This window comes from Vulpes vulpes, chromosome 7 (assembly GCF_048418805.1).
Source record: "Vulpes vulpes isolate BD-2025 chromosome 7, VulVul3, whole genome shotgun sequence".
Lineage (NCBI taxonomy): Eukaryota > Metazoa > Chordata > Mammalia > Carnivora > Canidae > Vulpes > Vulpes vulpes.
The window spans coordinates 6,852,279-6,875,041 of record NC_132786.1 but is presented as its reverse complement, the minus strand read 5'-3'; the positions used below and the strand labels follow the sequence as shown (position 1 = coordinate 6,875,041).

The 22,763-nt window shown below is 40.0% G+C and overlaps 1 protein-coding gene across 2 annotated transcripts in view; it reads right to left on the bottom strand.

Annotated features, from left to right (window-relative positions):
* The window catches only part of KEL (Kell metallo-endopeptidase (Kell blood group)), a 437,477-nt gene that overhangs the window by 109,274 nt on the left and 305,440 nt on the right, over positions 1–22,763 (bottom strand). Inside the window, exon 5 of one of the 2 annotated variants that reach the window (XR_012002430.1) lies at positions 13,270–13,386. The exons of the other annotated variant lie outside the window; for it this stretch is intronic. The gene's annotated coding sequence lies outside the window, so the exon portion shown is untranslated. The remainder of the gene's footprint in view (positions 1–13,269; positions 13,387–22,763) is intronic. 2 annotated transcript variants of the gene reach the window in all.

Here is a 22,763-nt window from a genome sequence, read left to right as displayed (position 1 = left end):
CCTTCCGTTAAATACCTTATAGTGCAATTGATGGGTCAGAGGGTAGTTCTATTTTTAACTTTTTGAGGAACCTCCAGACTATTTTTGTAGTGACTGCACCAGTTTGCATTCCCACCACCAGTGCATGACGGTTCCCCTTTCTCCACATCCTCACCAACATCTGTTATATCCTGTATTGTTAATTTTAGCCATTCTGACAGGTGTGAGGTGGTATCTCATCTGGTTTTGATTTATATTTTCCTGATGCTGAAGGATGTTGAGCATCTTTTCATATGTTGGTTAGCTGTCTAGATGTCTTCTTTGGAAAAATATCTGTTAATGTCTCCTCCCATTTCTTAACTTGTTTTTGAGGTGTTGAATTTGATAGATTCATTATAGATTTTGGATACTAATCCTTTATCAGATTATGTCATTTGCAAAATATCTTCTCCCTTTCTATAGGCTGCCTTTTAGTTTGCTGACTGCTTCCTTCACTATGCAGAACTTTCTAGCTTGATGAAATTCCAATAATTCATTTTTGTTTTTGTTTCTCTTGCCTCTGGTGACGTATCTAGCAAGAATTTGTTATGGCTGATGTCAAAGAGGTTACTGCCTGTGTTGTCCTCTAGTATTTTGATGGTTTCCTGTCTCACATTTAGGTCTTTCATCCATTTTGAGTTTCTTTTTTTGTATGGTATAAGAAAATGGTCCAGGTTCATTCTTTTGCATGTGGCTGTCCAGTTTTTCCAACATCCTTTGTGGAAGAAACTGTCTCTTTTCCATTGGATATTGTTTTTTGCTTTGTCAAATATTAGTTGACCATAGAGTTAAGGGTCCACTTCTGGGTTCTCTATTCTGTTCCATTGATCTATGTGTCTGTTTTTATGCTAGTACCACACTGTCTTGATGACTGCAGCTTTGTAGTACAGCTTGAAGTCTGAAATTGTGATGCCTCTCACTTTGTTTTTCTTTTTCAACAGTACTTTGGCTATTCAGGGTCTTTCTTGGTTCCATATTAATTTTAGGATTGCTTGTTCCAGCTCTGTGAAAAATGCTGATGGTATTTTGATAGGGACTGCATTGAATGTATAGATTGCTCTATGTAGCTACATATGTCTATGTAGCATAAACATCTTAACAATATTTGTTCTTCCAATCCATGAGCATGGAATTTTTCCATTTCTTTGTGTCTTCTTCAATTTTTTTCATAAATGTCCTATAGTTTTTGGCGTACAGATCTTTTATGTCTTTGGTTATGTATCTTATGGTTTTTTTTGTGAATTATAAATGGGGTAGATTCCTCAAATTATATTGCTTCTGATTCATTATTGTTGTATACCAATGCAACAGATTTCTATATGTTTCTTTTATATTCTGTGACTCTGCTGAATTCATGTAACAGATCTAGCAATTATTTTTGGTGGAGTCTTGCAGGTTTTCTACAGAGAATATCATGTTATCTGCAAAGAGTGAAAGTTTGACTTCTTCCTTGCTGATCCGAATGCCTTTTGTTTCCTTTTGTTTTCTGATTGCTGAGGCTAGGATGTCCAGTACTGTGTTCAACAACAGTGGTGAGAGTGGACATCCCTGTTATGTTCCTGACCTTAGGGGAAAAGCTCACAGTTTTTCCCTGTTGAGGATGATATTAGCTGTGAGTCTTTCATATATGGCCTTATGACATTGAGGTAAGTTCCTTATATCCCTACTTTCTTGAGGGTTGTTATCAAGAAAGGATGCTATATTTTGTCAAATGCTTTTTCTGCATCTACTGGGAGGACCATATGGTTCTTATCCTTTCTTTATTAATGTGGTGTATCACGATGATTGACTTGTGGATATTGAGTCATCATTGCAGCCCAGGAATAAATCTCACTTGGTCATGGTGAATGGAACAGTTCAGAAGAACAGGTATTAACTCTAAATGTTTGGCAGAATTCTACTGGGAGTCCATCTGGCCCTGGATTCTTGTTTGTTGGGAGATTTTTGATTACTGATTCAATTTCTTTGCTGGTTATTGGGTCTGTTCAAATTTTCTATTTCTTCCTGTTTCGGTTTTGATAGTTTATAGGTTTCTAGGCATTAATCTATTTCTTCTAGATTGCCCAATTTGTTGGCATGTAATTGCTTATAATATTCTCTTACAATTGTTTGTATTTCTGTGGTGGTGTTATGATCTCGCCTCTTTCATTCACAATTTTATTTATTTGGATCCTTTTTCCTTTCTTTTTGATAAGTCTGGCTAGGAGTTTATGAATTTTGTTAATTTTTTCAAAGAACCAGCTCCTAGTTTCATTGACCTGTTCTGTTTTTTTTTTTAATTTCTACATCATTTATTTCTGCTCTAATCTATTATTTCCCTTCTTTTGCTAGGTTTAGGCTTTATTTGCCCTTCTTTTTCCAGCTCCTTTATGTAATGTTAGGTTGTATATTCGAGACTTTTCTTGCTTCTCGAGGTAGGCCTGTATTACTATATACTTCCCTCTTAGGACCACATCTGCTGCATCCCAAAGGTTTTGGACTGTCATGTTTTCTTTTTCTTTTTCTTTTTTTTTTTTTTTTGCTTCTATGTATTTTTAAAAATCTCTCCTTTAATTATCTGGCTAACTCATTCATTATTTAGCAGGATGTTCTTTAACCTTCATGTGTTTGTGGTCTTTCCAAATTTTTTCTTGTGGTTAATGTCCAGTTTCATAGCATTGTGGTCAAAAAATATACATGGTATGATTTCAATCATTTTGTACTGCTTGAGGGCTGATTTATAACCCAGTATGTGATCTGTTCTGGAGACTGTTCCATGTGCACTCAAAAAGAACATGTATTCTGCTCCTTTAAGATGAAGTGCTCTGAATTTATCTGTGAATTTATCTGAAATTATCAGTTTCCTTCTTTTTATTTTTATTTTTATTTTTTTTTCATTGTTTCCTTCTTGATCTTGATCTTCTGCTCAGGTAATATGTCCATTGCTGTAGCTGGGGTGTTAAAGTCCCCTACTATCATTGTATTATTATTATTATTTTAAAGTTTGTTATTAATTGATTTATATATTTGGTTGCTCCCAAGATAGGGGCATAAATAACTACAATTATTAAATCTTCTTATTGGATAGACCCTTTTATTATGATATAGTGCTCTGCTTCATCTCTTATTGTAGTCTTTGGCTTAACATCTAGTTTGTCTGATATAAATATGGCTACTCCAGCTTCCTTTTGATGTCCATTAGCATTATTCGCCATACCCTCACTTTCAATCTGGAGGTGACTTTGAGTCTAAAATGAGTCTCTTGGAAGTAACATATTGATGGGTCTTGTTTTTCTTTCTTTTCAAAAATACATTCTGACAGTCCATTTAAATTCAAATTATAGATAGATATTATTTAACACTATTATATTACCTATAAAGTTGGTATTCCTGTAGATTGTCTCTGCTCCTTTCTAGTCTTTGCTGCTTTTGGTCTCTCTTTCCTGCTCAGAATCCCCTTTCGTATTTCTTGCAGAGCTAGCTTAGTGTTCATGAGCTCCTTTAGTTTTTGCTTGTCTTAGAAACTCTATCTTTCCTTCAATTCTAAATGACAGAGTTTCTGGGTAAAGTATTCATGGCTGCATATTTTTCCCATTTAGCACATACATATATCACTCCACTTTCTTCTGGATTGCTAAGTTTCTGTGGACAGATCTGCTTCTAATCTTATGTGTCTACCCTTGTAGGTTAAAGACCTTTGTCCCTAGCTGCTTTCAGAACTCTCTCTTTATCTTTGTATTTTCCAATTTCACTATATGTCTTGGAGTTGACCTGTTTTTGTTGATTTTGAGGGGAATTCTCTGTGCCTCTTGGACTTGAATGCCTATTTCCTTCCCCAGATTAGGGCTTTTCTCAGCTATAATTTTTTTTTTCAAATAAACATGCTCCTTCTTTCTGCTCTTCCTCTTCTGGGACTCCTATGGTACAGATATTATTTCACTTTATAGAATCATGGAGTTCCCTAAGTGTATATTCATGATCTAATAGTTTTCTTTCCCTCTTCTTTTCAGCTTCATTATTTTCCATTTTATCTTCTTTTTTTTTTAAGATTTTATTTATTTATTCATGACAGAGAGAGAAAGAGAGAGAGAGACAGGCAGAGGGAGAAGCAGACTCCATGCAGGTATTCCAACATGGGACTCGATCCCAGGTCTCCAGGATCACACCCTGAGCTGAAGGTGGCGCTAAACCACTGGGCCACTGGGGCTGCCCTACATTTTATCTTCTACATCACTTATTCCTTTCTTTGCTTCTTTCATCCTCATTGTGATTATGTCCAGTCAGTTTTGCATCTTGGATATAGCATTTTTAAAATTTTGGCCTAACTAGTTTTTAGGCCTTTTATCTCTACAGCAAGGGTTTCCACAGTGTCTTCTATTCTTTTTTTCAAGCCCAGCTACTATTCTTTTTTTTTTTTTTAATTTTTTTATTTATTTATGATAGTCACACACAGAGAGAGAGAGAGGCAGAGACACAGTCAGAGGGAGAAACAGGCTCCATGCACCGGGAGCCCAATGTGGGATTCGATCCCGGGTCTCCAGGATCGTGCCCTGGGCCAAAGGCAGGCGCCAAACCGCTGCGCCACCCAGGGATCCCCCAGCTACTATTCTTATGACTATTGTTCTAAATTCTTGTTCAGATATATTGCTTATATCTATTTCTAGTAAATTCCTGGCTGTGGTTTCTTCTTGATTTTTCTTCTGGGAAGAATTCCATTTTATCATTTTGTCTAGGTTTCTGTCTTCTGAGCGTTATGAAAACTTGTTGTCTCCTGTTCCTGAGAGTAATGTTATATTAAGAAGGGGTCACGTACCGTTGTGTGCTGTCGGCACTCTGCTCTTGTGTTTTGGCTGATCTTTCCCACAAGTCAGCCCTCTGTAGAGTTCCTCTTTGCTTGCAGTAGGGAGTGCTTAGGCCTTTAACTAGGTATGCTTTGATTTGTTTGCTAAAATAAGCTGGGGGAAGAGAAGGAGCCTGATCAAAAATGGGAGGGGGACAAATAAAAAAAAAAACAAGCAAGCAAAAAAACCCCTATAAGCCCAATTCCAAAGGCAGGAGAGCCTGTGCTCATCTTCTGGGAGAGAGGCCCTGTGTGCCAGCTCACAGTTAGACCTGACCTACTAAAGATGCCCCTGCAGGATGCAAGGGGGTAGGGCTTAGTGTGAGTGGCTCTAGTCTCCACTGGGGATGCTGTGTTGTACACTGAAGTCTAAGTGTGCTGGTGTGTGTGGAGAAGATAGTGTCACCTCCCTCTTCTTACTGGCAGGGAGGGGAGCTCACACCCATTGCTGTTCAGAAAGCCCTCACAGAAAAGTAAATAATCTCCTCTCTTGTCCCAGGCTTCCTTCATATCCCTGCCCTCAACCCGTCTGTTTCTGGGCCATTGGCACACCCACTATTACCTTTCTCCTATGTTTTATCTCTGGCATACAGCTGGGATTCAAGCATTGCATGGACTTCTAAAAACTCAGAATTTGAGCTCCACTGTTTGATTTTTTTTAGATTTTTATTTATTTATTTAGTTTTTCATGAGAGACATAGAGAGAATGAGAGGCAGAGACAGGCAGAGGGAGAAGCAGGCTCCATGCAGGGAGCCTGACATAGGACTTGATCCTGGGTCTCTAGGATCATACCCTGGGTTGAAGGCGACGCTAAGCCGCTTAGCCACTGGGCTACCTAGAACTCCACTCTTTGTGAAAACTTGCAATAGTCAGTTCTTCTTGATTCCCCAGTCAATGGTTTGGGGGGAATGTTTTTCTTCACAAAACTGAGGTGCTGCTCTCTCTCCCCCTCTTTCTTTCTCTCTCTGCTCTCTATCTGTGGAAAGTGCTCCCTCTCCTCCACAGTCTGTGGCTTCTTTCTCCCAAGTTGGTGTCTCTGCACATGATACCTGCCATGTTCTCTCTCTGTAATTATGTAATTGTGTAGATTGTTCTCTTAATCCTCAGGCCCATTTCTTAGCTGTTCAACATAATTTTATGTTGCTCTAGCTGTATTTGAGGCATGAGGCAAACCCAGGGTCTTCCTACCATTCTGCCATCTTTGCAGTTTGTCTCTAATCTTATTATTATTATTTTTTATTAAAGGCTTTTTTTTTCTTACTTTCCGTCTTCTTTTTTTTTTTAAGATTTTATTTATTTATTCATTAGAGAGAGAGAGAGAGGCAGAGACACAGGCAGAGGGAGAAGCAGGCTCCACAGGGAGCCCGATGTGGGACTCGATTCCAGGTCCCCAGGATCATGCCCTGGGCCAAAGGCGGTGCTAAACCACTGAGCCACCTGGGCTGCCCCTCTAATCTTATTATTCTTATGTCTTAGTTCTCTTTTAACTTTTCTGTGAATGCACAATGTTTAAAGACAAAGAGGATAATTTCCTGCAAAAGGTTTTTAGTAGATATTTTAAACACAACATTACTGGGAAAACTGCTTGGAAGCTTCCAATCTGGAATCCAAGAAAGATTTTTATGTTTATCAGCCCTTTTCTGAGTGTCTGAGGAAATAGGAAGTTCCACAAACTCAGGCCATCTGATCTTTAAGAATGTATTCAATTAACAAGCTTCTCCTCACAACTGCTATGTGCCAAAAACTGCAGTAGACACTGGTGGAAAATATAAGTCAGACACAATCTCTATCCTCAAAGAGCTCAAAATTTAGTAGAGGAGACAAGTAAACAGAAAATTATAACTCAACATGGAAAGAAAGAAATAAAGATATGAGCAAAATCCTGTGTGAGTAAAGTGAGAAAATGTGGGTTGTAGCTTGTTCTGGGGGACCATGTAGGAGAGGCATTTGCACTGTTCTTTAAAAAGGGTAGGTGTTTGAGTGACAGAGAGAAAAAGGAAGTGCATTCAAGACAGATAGGTACATGCCAGACTTGATGACAGGAGAGGAAACAGCAACTTTCCCATTTAAGATTCTAAATCAGAGTTCTAGTTAGGGTTCTTCTGGTTGCAGTGCAATCTAGGAAAATGTCTCCACAAGGTAAAGGGAATAAGGCATCAGTAAGGACTGGCCATCTTCCCCTGTCTGTGACCACCAGGTCATCCTTTTGCTTCTCCAGCTGCTCTTTCATGCTTTTCCCTCTCCTGACCAACTTCGCTCTGAGTCTCTAGTACCTGAGAAATCTGTGACAATAATGACCCCATGCTCCCACTTACCCAGAACTTCCAGGTTGGGCATTCACACCGCTTTTGTGTCCCCCTTCAAATTCCTGAGAGTATCTAAACAGCCCAGCTCAGTTTTCATTCATGTCTACTGAACATCATAAAAGTGTCACCTGGTGAGCAGTTAACCAGCATCTCATATTGACAAAGAAAACAATCTGTCCTTTGATTTCTCTTTCTAATTAAATTTAAAAAATTAATTTAAGAAAGAGACAAAGAGAGAACAAGCAGGATTGGGGAGGGTGGAGAGAGGGAGAAACAGGGTCCCTGCTCAGCAAGGAGCCCAATGTGGGGTTTGATCCCGGGACCCTGATATCATGACTTGAGCCAAAGGCAGATGCTTAACCAACTGAGCCATCCAGGCACCCCTCAATTCCTCTTTTAATGTTAGGTGCCTGGCTCAATATTCTGGATTCATGTTTTCAAACTGAAGAGTTCTATAATTTAGCTACTCTGCAACCTTAGCTGCATATTAAAACTACCTCTAAGACATAGTTTAAAATTCTGATGCCAAGACACCATCTTCAGAAATTCTGATATAATTGATTGGACTGGGATGAGGCTCTGCATGTGATTTCATTGTGCACACATATCAAGAACCATGAACACCTGCTTTTAGTGCATTGTGGGAGAACTGATACATGGTTCCCTCAATCAGTGACTAATGGCATCTTTTCAGTTTTGGTCATCAGCCTCAGCCACGTACACGGATGCTCTCTGACAACACTCAGCTAATCCTCCATATTGTAGGTATATATTGCCAAAAACAGATGGAATTGCCTCAAAGGAAGGAAGTAGTAGCTTATTCTCACATACCTATATCTCTCCCTTCAGAAATGTAGGATTCCATATAACAGAATAGGGAATAAGCTAATGGAGAAAAGCAGGAAAATTTATAATAAGCTAAATTCTCACTGGGATTCCCAGATTCTATTAACTGATGATAACAATAGCTATATGGTTTATGCAGTGATCCTGAGGCAGCTGACTTTGACAAATAGCAAATAGCAAATTCTCCACACCACCTCACCTCCACGTGTATTTCTCCCCATTTGGTCAGAGTCAGTTCCTCCAATATACAGTGAGGGCCATCTCCTTATCTCACTTTGTTCCGACCTCTAACAGGGTTATAGGATTATAGAGACACTCATATCTCCACCTAAATCATATGCCTGGTTGGAAAAATTCTAGATGGGGTATGTTTCCTGGGATGTGTCCCTCAAGAGTTTAGAAAAATAGTTTCTTCTTCAGTAGCTAATGGGGTGATTCAGTCCTGCTCAGGTTATTCCTGACCTGCAGCCACAAGGTTAATTTTCTGTCTCTAAGATTCATGTTTCCTGAATCATCCAAAAGCAACACTGCAGGACTAATGTCAAGTGATTTAGCCAAAGGTTTCCTGGCATGGGCTAGCAGTTAGATATTTATCCTGGGCTTGGACTGCCAACGGTATCATATGAAAATGAGGCAAAGCAGTGGACACACAGTTCTGGGGAAGCACCTGTTTGGCACCTATATTTTGGAACTCAGAGACCCCCAGAAAGACACTGAATCATTTAAGAAATACCAAATACATTATAAATACCAGGACACATGTGCAAGCACATCAGACTGTGATCATCAGCTCTTGGCTAACATGTGAGGTTACAGGTATATGTAATTTAAACATCATTCCCAATGCAATGTCCATGATTCATTATTAATAATTGCACAAATTTAGGTCCAAGGAGAATATGGTTAGCAGCTAAACTATCTACTTCTCCTTTCACACCTCCTTAGATATCACCCTATACATCCAGGGAGATGGTGATTGTGCCTGTGGAGAAGGAAGCCTATACTTCCTTTAGGAGATGAGCTAGTCAATTGCACTGCTCTTCTCCCTACCTAGTGGAAGAGGGGAAGTTCCTCTCCTGACATAGGAGAAGCCTGAAGGTAAGCCCACACAGTGAAGGCAGGAAGTATGGCTCAGACATTCTGATGATAAGAAAGTTTTTTCTCAGATTCTCATCTCTGATGCCACAGAAACACTGGTCACCATGAGGGCTGAGAATACCAGTACAACACACCTCTCTCCCTTTCACCCTTCTCTACTTATTCTACTTGCCCAAAGTCATCTCATTCAGCCCACTGCTTCCAAAAACTGGTATTTGCTGCAGTGATGACAGGCATGCTATGTCCTCTCCTTTTACCCCTCTCCAAGGTCTCCCAGAGATCAAGGAAGTTTACCTGAGCAGGCATCAGTCACATGTCCATGCCTGTATGCTACAGTTGGGACATAGCCAAGATAATTCCAGGATTTGGACTTGGACAATATCCTAAGATAACCTTTCTTTTTCCCCAGAGCCTAGGTAAGTTGTATAGTTAGAAACAGGCTGCCTGAAGTTTGAACCCACTTTGTGTCTTCTTTTTCCACCTTTTACAACTGGTTGCCTATAGTTTACCTGAGGTCCAAACTGGAGGGAGAGAAAATCATGTCTTAGAATTCAGCACAACTCTTCACACTTGGCCCAACAAGTCTTAAGTATAAGAAGTTGTGTCTTCCATGATTCAGGTCTCAAAGTTTTCAATGTTAGAGCTCCTTTTGTTATCTCATATCCTCTGCTCATATTCATCTATTTCATAAAGAATTTTGAGTTGTGTTCTGTGCCAGAAAGAGGAGATAGAAAGGAAAATATAGCACAGAACTTGACCTCAAGGATCTCAAAGAATAATGTGACACTCTCGACTCATATTGTAACAAATGTGGTTAGGATTATTTTTCATTATAAGTATTCATTTTCCTTAATTATATTAATCTCATCAACTACTTTTCATTAATATAAAAAATTGTTCTTGTAGTTAATCATACACATCAATTTATTCACTATTTGGATAGAGTAGCCAGTTCAGAGTGAAGAAAAAAGACGCAGGACTTTAGGATGGAGCCTCCAGAAAAAAACGTTTCCATGTACAATATGATATGATACCTAATATGTAAATATGTGAAAGGAATTTAAAATAGGTATATAGAAGTTTGTGCAAATATAAAAACATTGCTTTTATTTTGTAAAATACAAAATCAGAAAAAAGAATGAAATCATACTTAACTCCATAATGAATGAAGTTTTTGTAATAATAATATAGTCACTGATCACTGATTTAATTAAAATAGTACTAATTCAGGGGAGGATGAGAAAGAGAAGTGGGATCTAAAAGAGTTAAATCAATGTCCATCATAACAAAAAGTGAAAAAAAATCTAAAACTGATAAGTCAATCACTAGCAGTATAAGCTTATCATTCAAAGGTGTGAAAAGAATTACTAGAAAAGTTTAAAGTGGTTTTCTCCATAAAATAGGATAAAAAGAGCAGTGGCCTACAGTTTTTGAGTATGAGCCTTTTAATATCATTTGCTTTTGTAAAACATGTGTGTGTTTTACTTTGATTTAGAAAATGGGTTGTTTTTTTATTGTTGTTACCTTACCTTTCAGGAGACTATTCTAACTATGCTTAACTCTAACATGCTACTAAATGCAGGGTACTTATAAGCATCAAAAACTGAGCAATAGTATTGATCTCAAGCATCTTAGCCAATCATTAGTTCCTGACTGAAGAATCCAAGATCAAGGAAAAGACAGATAATTCTATACTATTCCTGCAAGTGACAGAACAAAAAACAATGATTCACAGTAGAATAATGACATCCACAGATGTCCCTGTTCCTCACTCAATATATCAAAAACCCAGTTTGGGCTAATTCAAAGAAGAATCTGACATATGTACAGCAGCACATCACAGTAGATTTCTGCACTCTGGGTGACTGATGTGAACCCAAATCAACCTGTTATGATCTTGCTCCAGTTTACCTTTTAACATTTGCTCCCAGTTTTTTCATTCAGAAATCTTGTGCTCTATCCACATTGGTCTTCTTACTATATTCAAGGTATGTCATTTTTTTCTGCCCCACAGTCCTTGATTACATCTTTAACTATCCCATGACCTAGATCTATGCCATTTTCTCCACCTCTCTGAATGCTACCCATCTTTCAATACTCAGTAGTTTGACTTCTTATTACAAACATGTGATATGCAAAGAACCACTAGTAACTGCAGAAGTTAGTCCCCTAAGAGCTCTATGTTTCATTAGAACATGAATGCAAGAAGGCAGGTAGCTATAATATAAGGTAAAGTTAAGTAGATTCCATAAGAAAGATATACTCAAAATACTGAGTGTTTAAACTGTGTGTCATGACATCAATTTAGAAGAATTAGAATATATTTCATATAGCAGAGAGTTATTGAAACACACCTCAAGGAATGCAGGTGACATGCAAATGGAAATGTGAACTTTGCAAAGGCACAGTGGAGGGTTGGAAGGATAAGCAAAGTTCAATTAGCAGAGCATGTTAAGGGATCAATGAAACGCCCACTTCAGCTAAGAAGTATGGATCTATGTTGGAGAGTAGCAGGAAGTGAATCTATAAATGCAAGTTGGTGACATGGTAGAAGGCCTCAAATGTCAGGTTGTAGAATTTTTACTTACTCCAGTAGGTAAGATAACTGTAGATTTTGAGAGATGAAGTGGCCCGATCAGAGTGCTCCTTCATAAAGATTAACTTAGGGGCACTTGGGTGGCTCAGTGGTTGAGCGCCTGCCTTCAGCTCAGGTCGTGATCCCAGGGTCCTGGGATAGAGTCACACATAAGGCTTCCCACGGGGAACCTGCTTCTTCCTCTGCCTATATCTCTACCCCCCCCATGAATAAACAAAATCTTAAAAAAATAACTTTTCAGTAGTTTTTAAGATAATTTAAATTGGAGGAAATAGAATATAGAGACAGCAGTTAGAAGCAATTCTAGTAATCGCAGTAAAAATTTTTGAGGATATGAACTACTGTCATCAAGAAGGAAATAAAGAAGGATGGGTTGAAATGGGGTAGAAGAAGACCTCCAAGTCACTTGATGGCTGGTTGGTCCATCTTGCTATCTATCTTGCTCCATACAAAGAAGACTCTACTTTTTGTACCTGACAGACTAAGAAAATGGTGGTAGCAATGGAAGGGATTTGATTATTATGTTTTGGATACACTGAGTCGAAGTTTTAGTAGCATGTCCAGGTGGAAGTGAATAACAGAACACTGGAATGAGGGTAAGGAATGGGACATTCAGATATTTCAGCACCAAAATGATACCTGAAGCAGGGGGGAGGTATAAACAGAAAATATCTCTACAAATAATAACTTTTAAAAGTCTTTGGTTATGGGGGTGGGAGAAAGAGACTGAAAAGAGAAGAAGCATCTTATAACAAAGTGATCCCTCTCTTTTAGCTATTGTATTTTTTTGTTGTTGTTTGTTTTTGTTTCACTAATTTATTTCGCAGAAGAAAGCAAACGTGGGTCAATTTTGCCATCTTGAGCTGAAAACTCATAATAGCAAAGATTCTAATGGAGATTTAAAGGATTGTATCTGAAAGGAAGGGGGTAATTCTGGAGTGGATTACTTAAATATTTGGTTGGCACTGCCCTATTCCCAGCCCAGTTAAGGCCCCTGGAAATTATCCTGAGACCTGAAGGACATGATGAACTGGAAGAAGGGGAAAGTGGGTAGTTACCATCTGATTTGCCAAGAACTGAGAAGTTTCCCAGTACACAAGACTTTCAGTGCTAAAATGGAAAGTTCTAGGCAAAACAGGGTAAGCTGGTCCCACCCAAAGGGATGGAATGAAGAAAGTGGGCAGAAATGCCATAGGTCTCAACTTGTTTATTTCACTAAGTTCTCTCAAAATGTGTCCAGGGCTAGGAAGCAACATTTATATTTAAAGTGAGTACAACTCAGATGGATGAAGCTCCTAGTTCACTGGGCGGGGGTGGGTAGGTGTGGGAGGTGTTTCTATCAGCAATCATTCACCATAGAACCAGAGCCTCAAGACCTAACCAGGTAAAGTGTCTGGGGTCCAATCTCTGCAGAAATCACAAGGCAAAATAGAGGATAAGAGAGGGCAGGACTCTGATTAGGGTAGTGCTAGGCTGGCAAATGGAAAGTCAGCAACAATTATTTCACATAATTGAAGTGGTTGATATGGCAAGCAAGTGAATACAGGTGGATTAAGTTGACCTCTGGTACAAGGACATTACTTACGCTATAAACCAGGAAGAACAGCCCATCTCCTGTTCTGGCAATGTATTCATGACAATGTGCCATTGTGCAGATCCTGTTGACTTCTCCTGAAGAAGCAGAAACTGTCTAAAAGGATACCTGAAAAGGTTAAGAGGATGTGTTGGAAGCCCTGTCAAGTGGCCTATAGAGACTCATAAACACACCCTTCTTCCTTTCCATCCCTTCAGAAATCCCAGAGAGCAATGCTTCTTCATCCTCCTATCCTTGGCTTCATCCTCCTATCCTATTAGATATTAGTCCTAAATTCTAGGAGCAGAGGTTGACCACAAAGATTAAACTGCAATGTTAAATTCCAAGGAGCAGCACAATAGAATGAGAAGGGGATGGCTTTGGCAAGTAGAGAAACCTCGACATTGATGTAGTCTGACCACTTATTATTTGCATCATCCTAGCAAATTAACTTGTAACATTGGTTTCATAGAGAGCATCACACAAGGGGTTTTGTGAGACAGGGACATAATCAGATGAAAATGCCATTTGAGGGGCACCTGGGTGGCTCAGTTGGTTAAGCATTTGCCTTCAGCTCAGGTCATAATCCCAGGGTCCTCGGATTGAGCCCTGCATCATGCTCCTTGCTCAGCACAGAGACTGCTTCTCCTTCTCCCTCTATCTACAGCCCTGCTTGTGCTCTCTCTCTCTCTGAGAGATAATAAATAAAATCTCAAAAAACAGTAAAATGCCACTTGGCATTTGCCAATACATGAGAAAGGGAACCTCTCTTCTACCCTCACAGAGAGGAATCCAACTCCGTGTGTGTGTGTCTGTGTGTGTGTGTGAATGTATTTGTGTGACTGTGTATGTGACTCTGTGTGTGTATGTGTGTGTGTGACTGCATGTGTAATTTTGTAAATATGTGTGTGTGTGTGCGTGAATGTGTATCTTCAGGTGACCCTCCTTTTTTTTTTGTATAATTCTTATTAAAAGTTCGATTTGTCAACATATATTATAACACCCAGCTCTCATCCCATCAAGTGCCCCCCTCAGTGCCCATCACCCAGTCACTCCATACCCCCGCCCACCTCCCCTTCCACTACCCCTTGTTCATTTCCTAGAGTTGTCTCTCATGTTCTGTCACCCTCTCTGATATTCCCCACTCCTTTTCTTTCCTTTCCCTTTTAATCCCTTTCACTATTTTTTATATTCCCTCTATGAGTGAAACCATATGTTTGTCCTTCTCCGATTGACTTATTTCACTCAGCATAATACCCTCCAGTTCCATCCATGTTGAAGCAAATGGTGGGTGTTTGTCGTTTCTAATGGCTGAGGAATATTCCATTGTATACATAGACCACATCTTTATCCATTCATCTGTTGATGGACACCGAGGCCCCTACCAAAGTTTGGCTACTGTGGACATTGCTGCTATAAACATCGGGGTGCAGGTGTACCAGTGTTTCACTGCATCTGTATCTTTGGGGTAAATCCCAGCAGTGCAATTGCTGGGTCGTAGGGCAGGTCTATTTTTAACTCTTTGAGGAACCTCCACACAGTTTTCCAGAGTGGCTGCACCAGTTCACATTCCCACCAACAGTGCAAGAGGGCTCCCCTTTCCCCACATCCTCTCCATTTGTTGTTTCCTGTCTTCTTAATGTTCCCCATTCTCACTGGTGTGAGGTGGTATCTCATTGTGGTTTTGAGTTGTATTTCCTTGATGGCAAGTGATGCAGAGCATTTTCTCATGTGCATGTTGGCCATGTCTATGTCTTCCTCTGTGAGATTTCTCTTCATGTCTTTTGCCCATTTCATGATTGGATTGTTTGTTTCTTTGCTGTTGAGTTTAATAAGTTCTTTATAGATCTTGGATACTAGCCCTTTATCTGATATGTCATTTGCAAATATCTTCTCCCATTCTGTAGGTTGTCTTTTAGTTTTGTTGACTGTATCCTTTGCTGTGCAAAAGCTTCTCATCTTGATGAAGTCCCAATAGTTCATTTTTGCTTTTGTTTCTTTTGCCTTCGTGGATGTATCTTGCAAGAAGTTACTGTGGCCGAGTTCAAAAAGGGTGTTGCCTGTGTTCTCCTCTAGGATTTTGATGGATTCTTCTCTCACTTTTAGATTTTTCAACCATTTTGAGTTTATCTTTGTGTATGGTGTAAAAGAGTGATTTAGTTTCATTCTTCTGCACGTGGCTGTCCAATTTTCCCAGCACCATTTATTGAAGAGATTGTCCTTTTTCCAGTTGATAGTCTTTCTTGCTTTGTCAAATATTACTAGTTGACCATAGAATTGAGGGCCCATTTCTGGTTCTCTATTCTGTTCCATGGATCTATGTGTCTGTTTTTGTGCCAGTACCACACTGTCTTGATGACCACAGCTTTGTAGTACAATCTGAAATCTGGCAGCGTGATGCCCTGGCTATGGTTTTCTTTTTCAATATTCCCCTGGCTATTCAGGATCTTTTCTGATTCCACACAAAACTTAAGATGATTTGTTCCAACTCTCTGAAGAAAGTCCATGGTATTTTGATAGGAATTGCATTAAATGTGTACATTGCCCTGGGTAGCTTTGACATTTTCACAATATTAATTCTTCCAATCCATGAGCATGGAACATTTTTCCATCTCTTTGTGTCTTCCTCAATTTCTTCCAGAAGTGTTCGGTAGTTTTTAGGGTATAGATCCTTTACCTCTTTGGTTAGGTTTATTCCTAGGTGTCTTATTCTCTGGGTGCAATTGTAAATGGGATTGACTCCTTAATTTCTCTTTCTTCAGTCTCATTGTTAGTGTGTAGAAATGCCACTGGTTTCTGGGCATTGCTTTTGTATCCTGCCACACTGCTGAAGTGCTGTAGGAGTTCTAGCAATCTTGGGGTGGAGGCTTTCGGGTTTTCTAGGTACAGTATCATGTCATCTGCGAAGAGGGAGAGTTTGACTTCTTCTTTGCCAATTTGAGTGCTTTTATTTCTTTTTGTTGCCTGATTGCTGAGGCTAGGACTTCTAGTACTATGTTGAATAGCAGTGGTGAGAATGGACATCCCTGTCTTGTTCCTGATCTTAGGGGAAAGGCTCCCAGTGTTTCCCCATTGACAATGATATTTGCTGTGGGCTTTTCATAGACGGCTTTTAAGATGTTGAGGAATGTTCCCTCTATCCGCTACACTCTGAAGAGTTTTGATCAGGAATGGATGCTGTATTTTGTGAATACTTTCTCTGCATCTATTGAGAGGATCATATGGTTCTTGTTTTTTCCCTTGCTGATATGATCTATCACATTGATTGCTTTATGAGTGTTGAACCAGCCTTGCATCCTGGGGATAAATTCCACTTGGTCACGGTGAATAATCTTCTTAATGAACTGTTGGATCCTATTGGCTAGTATCTTGTTGAGAATTTCTGCATCTGTGTTAATCAGGGAGGTTGGTCTATAATTCTCCTTTTTGGTGTGGTCTTTGGTTTTGGAATTAAGGTGATGCTGGCCTCATAGAACGAGTTTGGAAGTATTCTATCTCTTTCTTTCTGAACAGCTTTAGTAAAATAGGTATGGTTTCTTCTTTAAACGTTTGATGGAATTCCCCTGTGAAGCCATCTGGCCCTGGACTTTTGTGTCTTGGGAGGTTTTTGATGACTGCTTCAATTTACTCTGGTTATTTGCCCTGTTCAGGTTTTCTACTTCTTCCTTTTCCAGTTTTGGTAGTTTGTGGTTTTCCAGAAATGCGTCCATTTCTTCTAGACTGCCTAATTTATTGGTGTATAGCTGCTCATAATTTGTTTTTTTTAAATCGTTTGTATTTCCTTGGTCTAGGTTGTGATCTCTCCTTTTTCATTCATTGAGTTCTGCTCGAATATTTATTAGCTCTCTTCTTCTGCTTGGTTTAGGTTTTATTTGCTGTTCTTTCTCCAGTTCCTTTAGGTGTGAGGTTAGCTTGTCTATTGGAATTTTTTCCAATTTTTTGATGGATGCTTGTATTGCAATGTATTTCCCTCTTAGGACTGCTTTTGCTATATCTCAAAGATTTTGAACAGTTGTATTTTCATTCTCATTAGTTTCCATGAATCTTTTTAATTCTTCTCTAACTTCCTAGTTGACCCTTTCATCTTTTAGCAGGATGTTCTTTTACCTCCACATGTTTGAGTTTCTTCCAAATTTCTTCTTCTGCTTGAGTTCTAGTTTCGAAGCATTTTGGTCTGAAAATATGCAGGGGACAATCCCAATTTTTTGGTATTAGTTGAGACCTGATTTGTGACCCAGTATGTGGTCTATTCTGGAGAAAGTCCCATGTGCACTTGAGAAGAATGTGTATTCAGTGGTGTTCAGATGCAAAGTTCTGTATACATCTCTGAGATCCATCTGGGCCAGTATATCATTTAAAGCTCTTGTTTCCTTGGAGATGTTGTACTTAGAAGATCTATCGATTTTAGATAGCGCTAGATTGAAGTCACCAAGTATAAGCGTATTATTATCTAAGTATGTCTTTACTTTGGTTATTAATTGATTGATATACTTGGCAGCTCCCACATTTGGGGCATAAATATTCATGACTGTTAGGTCCTCTTGTTGGATAGACCTTTTAAGTGTGATATAATGTCCTCTTCATCTCTTACTACAGTCTTTGGGATAAACTTTAATTTACCTGATGTGAGGATTGCTATCCCAGCTTTCTTTTGAGGACAATTTGAATGGTAAATGGTTCTCCAACGTTTTATTTTCAGGCTGTAGGTGTCCTCATGTCTAAAATGAGTCTCTTGTAGACAGCAAATAGATGGGTCTTGTTTTTTTATCCAGTCTGAAACCCTGCATCATTTGATGGGATCATTTAGCCCATTCACATTCAGAGTTACTATTGAAAGATATGAATTTAGTGTCATCATGATACCTATTCAGTCCGTTTTTTGTGGATTATTTCTTTGGGTATCCTCTTTCTTTTACAGAGTCCCCCTTAATATTTCTTGGAAAGCTGGGTTGGTGGTCACATATTCTTTCAGTTTATGCTTAGCTTGGAAACTCTTTCTCTCTCCTTCTATTCTGAATGAGAGCCTTGCTGAATAAAGTATTCTTGGCTGCATGTTCTTCTCATTTAGGACCCTGAATATATCCTGCCAGCCCTTTCTGGCCTGCCAGGTCTCTGTGGAGAAGTCTGCTGTTAACCTAATATTTCTCCCCATATAAGTTAGGGCTCTCCTATCTCTTGCTGCTTTAAGGATCTTCTCTTTATCTTTGGAATTTGCAAGTTTCACTATTAAATGTCGAGGTGTTGAATGGTTTTTATTGATTTTAGGTGGGGACTTCTCTATCTCCTGGATCTGAATGCCTGTTTCGCTCCCCAGATTAGGGAAGGTCTCAGCTACGATTTGTTCAAATACACTTTCTGGTCCTCTGTCCCTTTTGGCGCCCTCTGGAACCCCATTTATACTTAGATTTTTCCTTCTGAGGCTGTCATTTATTTCTCTTAATTTTTCCTATGGTCTTTTAATTGTTTTTCTCTTTTTTCCTCAGCTTTCTTCCTTGCCATCAACTTGTCTTCTATGTCACTCACTTGTTCTTCTACCTCATTAACCCTCATTGTTAGGACCTCCAGTTTGGATTGCATCTCATTTAATTGATTTTTAATTTTGGCCTGATTAGATCTAAATTCTGCATTCATGAAGTTTCTTGATTCTTTTATGCTTTTTTTCCGGAGCCACCAATATTTATAATTGTGCTTCTGAATTGGCTTTCTGACATCAAATTGTAATCCAAATTCTGTAACTCTGTGGCAGCGAATACTGTTTCTGCTTCTTTCTTTTGCGATGACTTCTTCTTTCTAGTCATTTTGCTCAGTGCAGAATGGCTGTATGAGAGAGCTGAGTCAAGAATATCAAGCACAACCTAAGTAAATTTCAACCTAGATGATTCTGCCGAGGTCATAGATCAGAAATTGAAAACAAATATCAGAAAACAAAAGGACCACTAAAGTGAAAAACAAATTTTAAACAAAGTAATAAAAAATAAAAGGCCACGAATCTCAAAGAAGGAGAAGAAGAAAACGGGGGGCGATTGGGAGATGGTGGAGGGAGAATGTAGTCTACCTGAGGGGTTCTAGAAGGCGATCCTCTTGGTTCTGAGTATATTAAGTTCTGTATGTTAGAAGATGCTCAGTCCCAAATTTATATAAACCAGAAATACTAGTAGAAGGCCCTAACATTGACCACCAAAACATAAATGACATGAAAGAGGCAGAATGGGAATGAGGAATCTCAGAGAACGAACCAGCATGGCATACCACTTGGTTCTGGGTGCATGCTGGTCATGTTTTAGAAGGTATTAACTTCTGCCATTGTAGAACAAAATGAGTCAGAGAAAACCAAAGACACAATACAGAAAAAATATATATCTCCTAAAATCAAGTTGAGTATGTTGAAGGGAATCTGGAAGTGGAAAATATATCTAGAACCTGTAATTGTAGAAATATGAAAGTCGACAAGAAAAACAAAATAAATAAATAAAATAAAAATAAAAATAAAGAAATATGAACGTCAAAAGGAAGAATCTTAAAAATGAAGAGGTGGTAAGATGTTGTAGTTAAGATGGAAAAAGAGAAAAAAATGGAAATTTACAGTCTGATATAAAAACAAATTGTACTGGAAAAAGGAAGAAAAAAAATAGGAGGGGTCCCCTCTGTTTCTCTACATTGTGAATCCCACGCCTTCCCCTGACGCTTCCCAGAGCTGCTCGGTCCAGAACTTGCTCTTCCGCTGTCGGTCTAGCTGGTCTTCTGGGGGAGGAGCCTGCTGTGCGGATTCTCAGGTGTGTGCGCACCTGGGGGCGCTGCCTGGGGGAGCTGTTTACCGCATGAGGCCCCTGTTCCCTTGCGGTCCTGCCCCTCCTGGGCACCAGGTGACACCAGCAGGAACAACAACAGTGGCAGCGGCCAGGTCCCCAGCCCTGGAGTCAGCTCCCGCAGTAACTACCGCAGCTCCCTGTCCGCAGGGCCTGGATGCTCCTGGCGCGGGGCACTGACCTGCCCAGCTCTGGGGCATCCGGGGGCAGGAGTGTCCTCGCTGTCCTAGACCCTTCCGGCCTCCACCTGTCCCGAGGGGAGTGCAGGATTCTGAGTTGTGTCCCCGCACCCTGGGCTCCAGGGCCCTGTGCCTGGAATTGCGCTCCCGGGGCCACGCAGCCCCCTCCACCCGGAGCCCCTGCCTGACCGACCGGCTTCTCCCGAGACCCCGTGGGGTGCGCTCCAGCCCTTTACCCAGCTCGGCCCACAGTCTGGCCCGCTCTCCCCCCCCGGCTCCCCTCCTCCTATAGTGAATCCCGGGAACCTGGAGGCTCCAGTGCCCCTCCTGCGGTTCTGCCCGAGTTTTCTGTTAAGTGCCTTTCCATCTGGGAAGAATCCGGGGTGGATTTTTTTAAGTTCCTGCTCCTCTGGGGCTGTGCTTTCCTGTCCAGTGGCTCTAGCCGCCTGGCTTTAGTCTGGCTTCTTCATTCCCCACTTCATTCTTTTTTATTTTTTCTGTCCTCCTACCTTGTTAGAAACGAAAACCCTTCTCTCTGTAGCATTCCAGCTGTTCTCTCTTTAAATCTCAGGTCGAATTCATAGGTTTTCAGGATGGTTTGAGAGAAATCTAGCTAAGTTGGTGGGGACAGGTGAGTTGGGGACCCTACTCCTCCACCATCTTCGCCAACCTCCTCAGGTGACCCTCTGGCTTAGAATATTACCCAGGAATAGAAGCCCTCTCTTCTTCCTCATCCTTCCTCAGGAGTCATATTTTAACTAAATGTTGCAGCTCTGATTCCAAAACTAGACAGGCTTGTCTTCTTTTGCTCACAGAGCTCAAAAACACATCAGTGGCTCCCATCTCATTGCAAAAAGAGGGCTGGAGCTTGTTTCTTTTTCTAATTCTGGAGGAACATTAGGTATCTCTACCTCTGAGATATTCTGCTCCAAAGTCCTATATATGCCAGGATTGGATAACTGAGTCAGAAATGATCCCCTCCCCTAATCCCAGAGACACAGTTCCTGTAACAAAAATGAGCCATGGTCCCTCCTTCCTCCAGTTGCTTCCAGCTAACTCTCAAGCCTCACATCTATCCTCTATTTTTCACTTTGTTCCATACACAGTAAGTTTATAGGAACATGGAAGACCCCAGGGAAAGACACCCACAGTAGAGGACCAGCATGTTTCTGGAAATGCTCGAAGAAATCTTTTAAAAATGTAAGCTTACAGCATAAATCTATGAAAGGTAAGGAATTCTCAGGCCTCCCAAAATGGAGAAGTCTAGAATTAGAGAACTTCATTTCTCCATTTCCTCTCATTTCTCCTGGTCCTCTGGACTCTTTGTAGCTAAGGAAGGGGAAATGGATAAGATCTGATACAAAACCGTCTGCTTTGTTGGTTTCTAGAGTTAAACCTTTGTTCCAAAGTTCCTGGCCCAAGATGCCTGAAAAGAGCCAGTCTCTAGAAGGGAACTGGGATGAAGGGGTAGTCATAAAATAAATAAGGCCTCTGTCAAAAGTGACAAGCCATCCCCTTGAAAAAGATTAATGAAAGGTTCTGTTCTCTGGGGATGGACTGTCTGGAAAGGAAGGAAATTTAAGTTAAGACTTTCCTGAGTATTCCACATTTGCACTGGACAATCTCCCTTAGGCCTCAATTCCTTCTCACTGCTGTCCTCCTTTAGCATGAATACACGTAGGGAAGACTGCTTCCCAGCAAAGAAGGATCTGAGCTGCAGAGTGTCCAAAGTTTTCAGCAAACACTGCCAGGAGATGCCCAAAGTCACTAGGTTACACTGAAATTTTAAAATTTATCCATTCTTTCTACCAAACTGAGAAAATTATTTCCAAGTTTTCAAGCATTTAATTTTGAAAAGAGTTTATTCAGTCATTTTTTCTCTTAACAAATATTTTTTGATCACCTACTATTTGAGAGTTACTGTATTGGAATTCTTTGCCCCTTGAAACTTATGTCTTATAAGTTTCAAGGCAAATCATAGAAAAATATATGGCAAAATGCTGGGTTATAAGTGCTAGGGAGAAAAATGAAGCAAAGTAAGGGGATGAAAAGAGTCTAAGGGTGATCATTTAGACAAGTTTATGATGGAAGAGCTCCCTGAAAAGGAAATAGTAGAGCAGAGTGAACCTGCCACTTGTGTATGTACAATAGAGGTTGCCAAGCAGAGGGAAGTGCAAGTATAACTCCTGAGGCAAGAGTTTGCTTTGATATGTTTAAAGAAGAGCAAGAATGCCAAGGCAAATGAAGTAGAATAGAGAGAAAAACAATAATAGAAACTTAAGTTGGAAAAATCTGTAGTGACCAGACCTACTAGAGCCTTCTAGACCATGACTGGGGAGGGGCAATGAATTTATTCTACATACCATGGAAAGCCATTAGGAAGGGTTTTGTTTTGTTTTTGGAGGGGGCAGTACAAAATATGCTTTATTTTTTTTTAAAGGATCACTCTCTGGCTACTATCTGTAAAATAGATTATAAAAAGGCACAAGCAGAATCAAGAACAGTTAGGAAATGTTGCTGG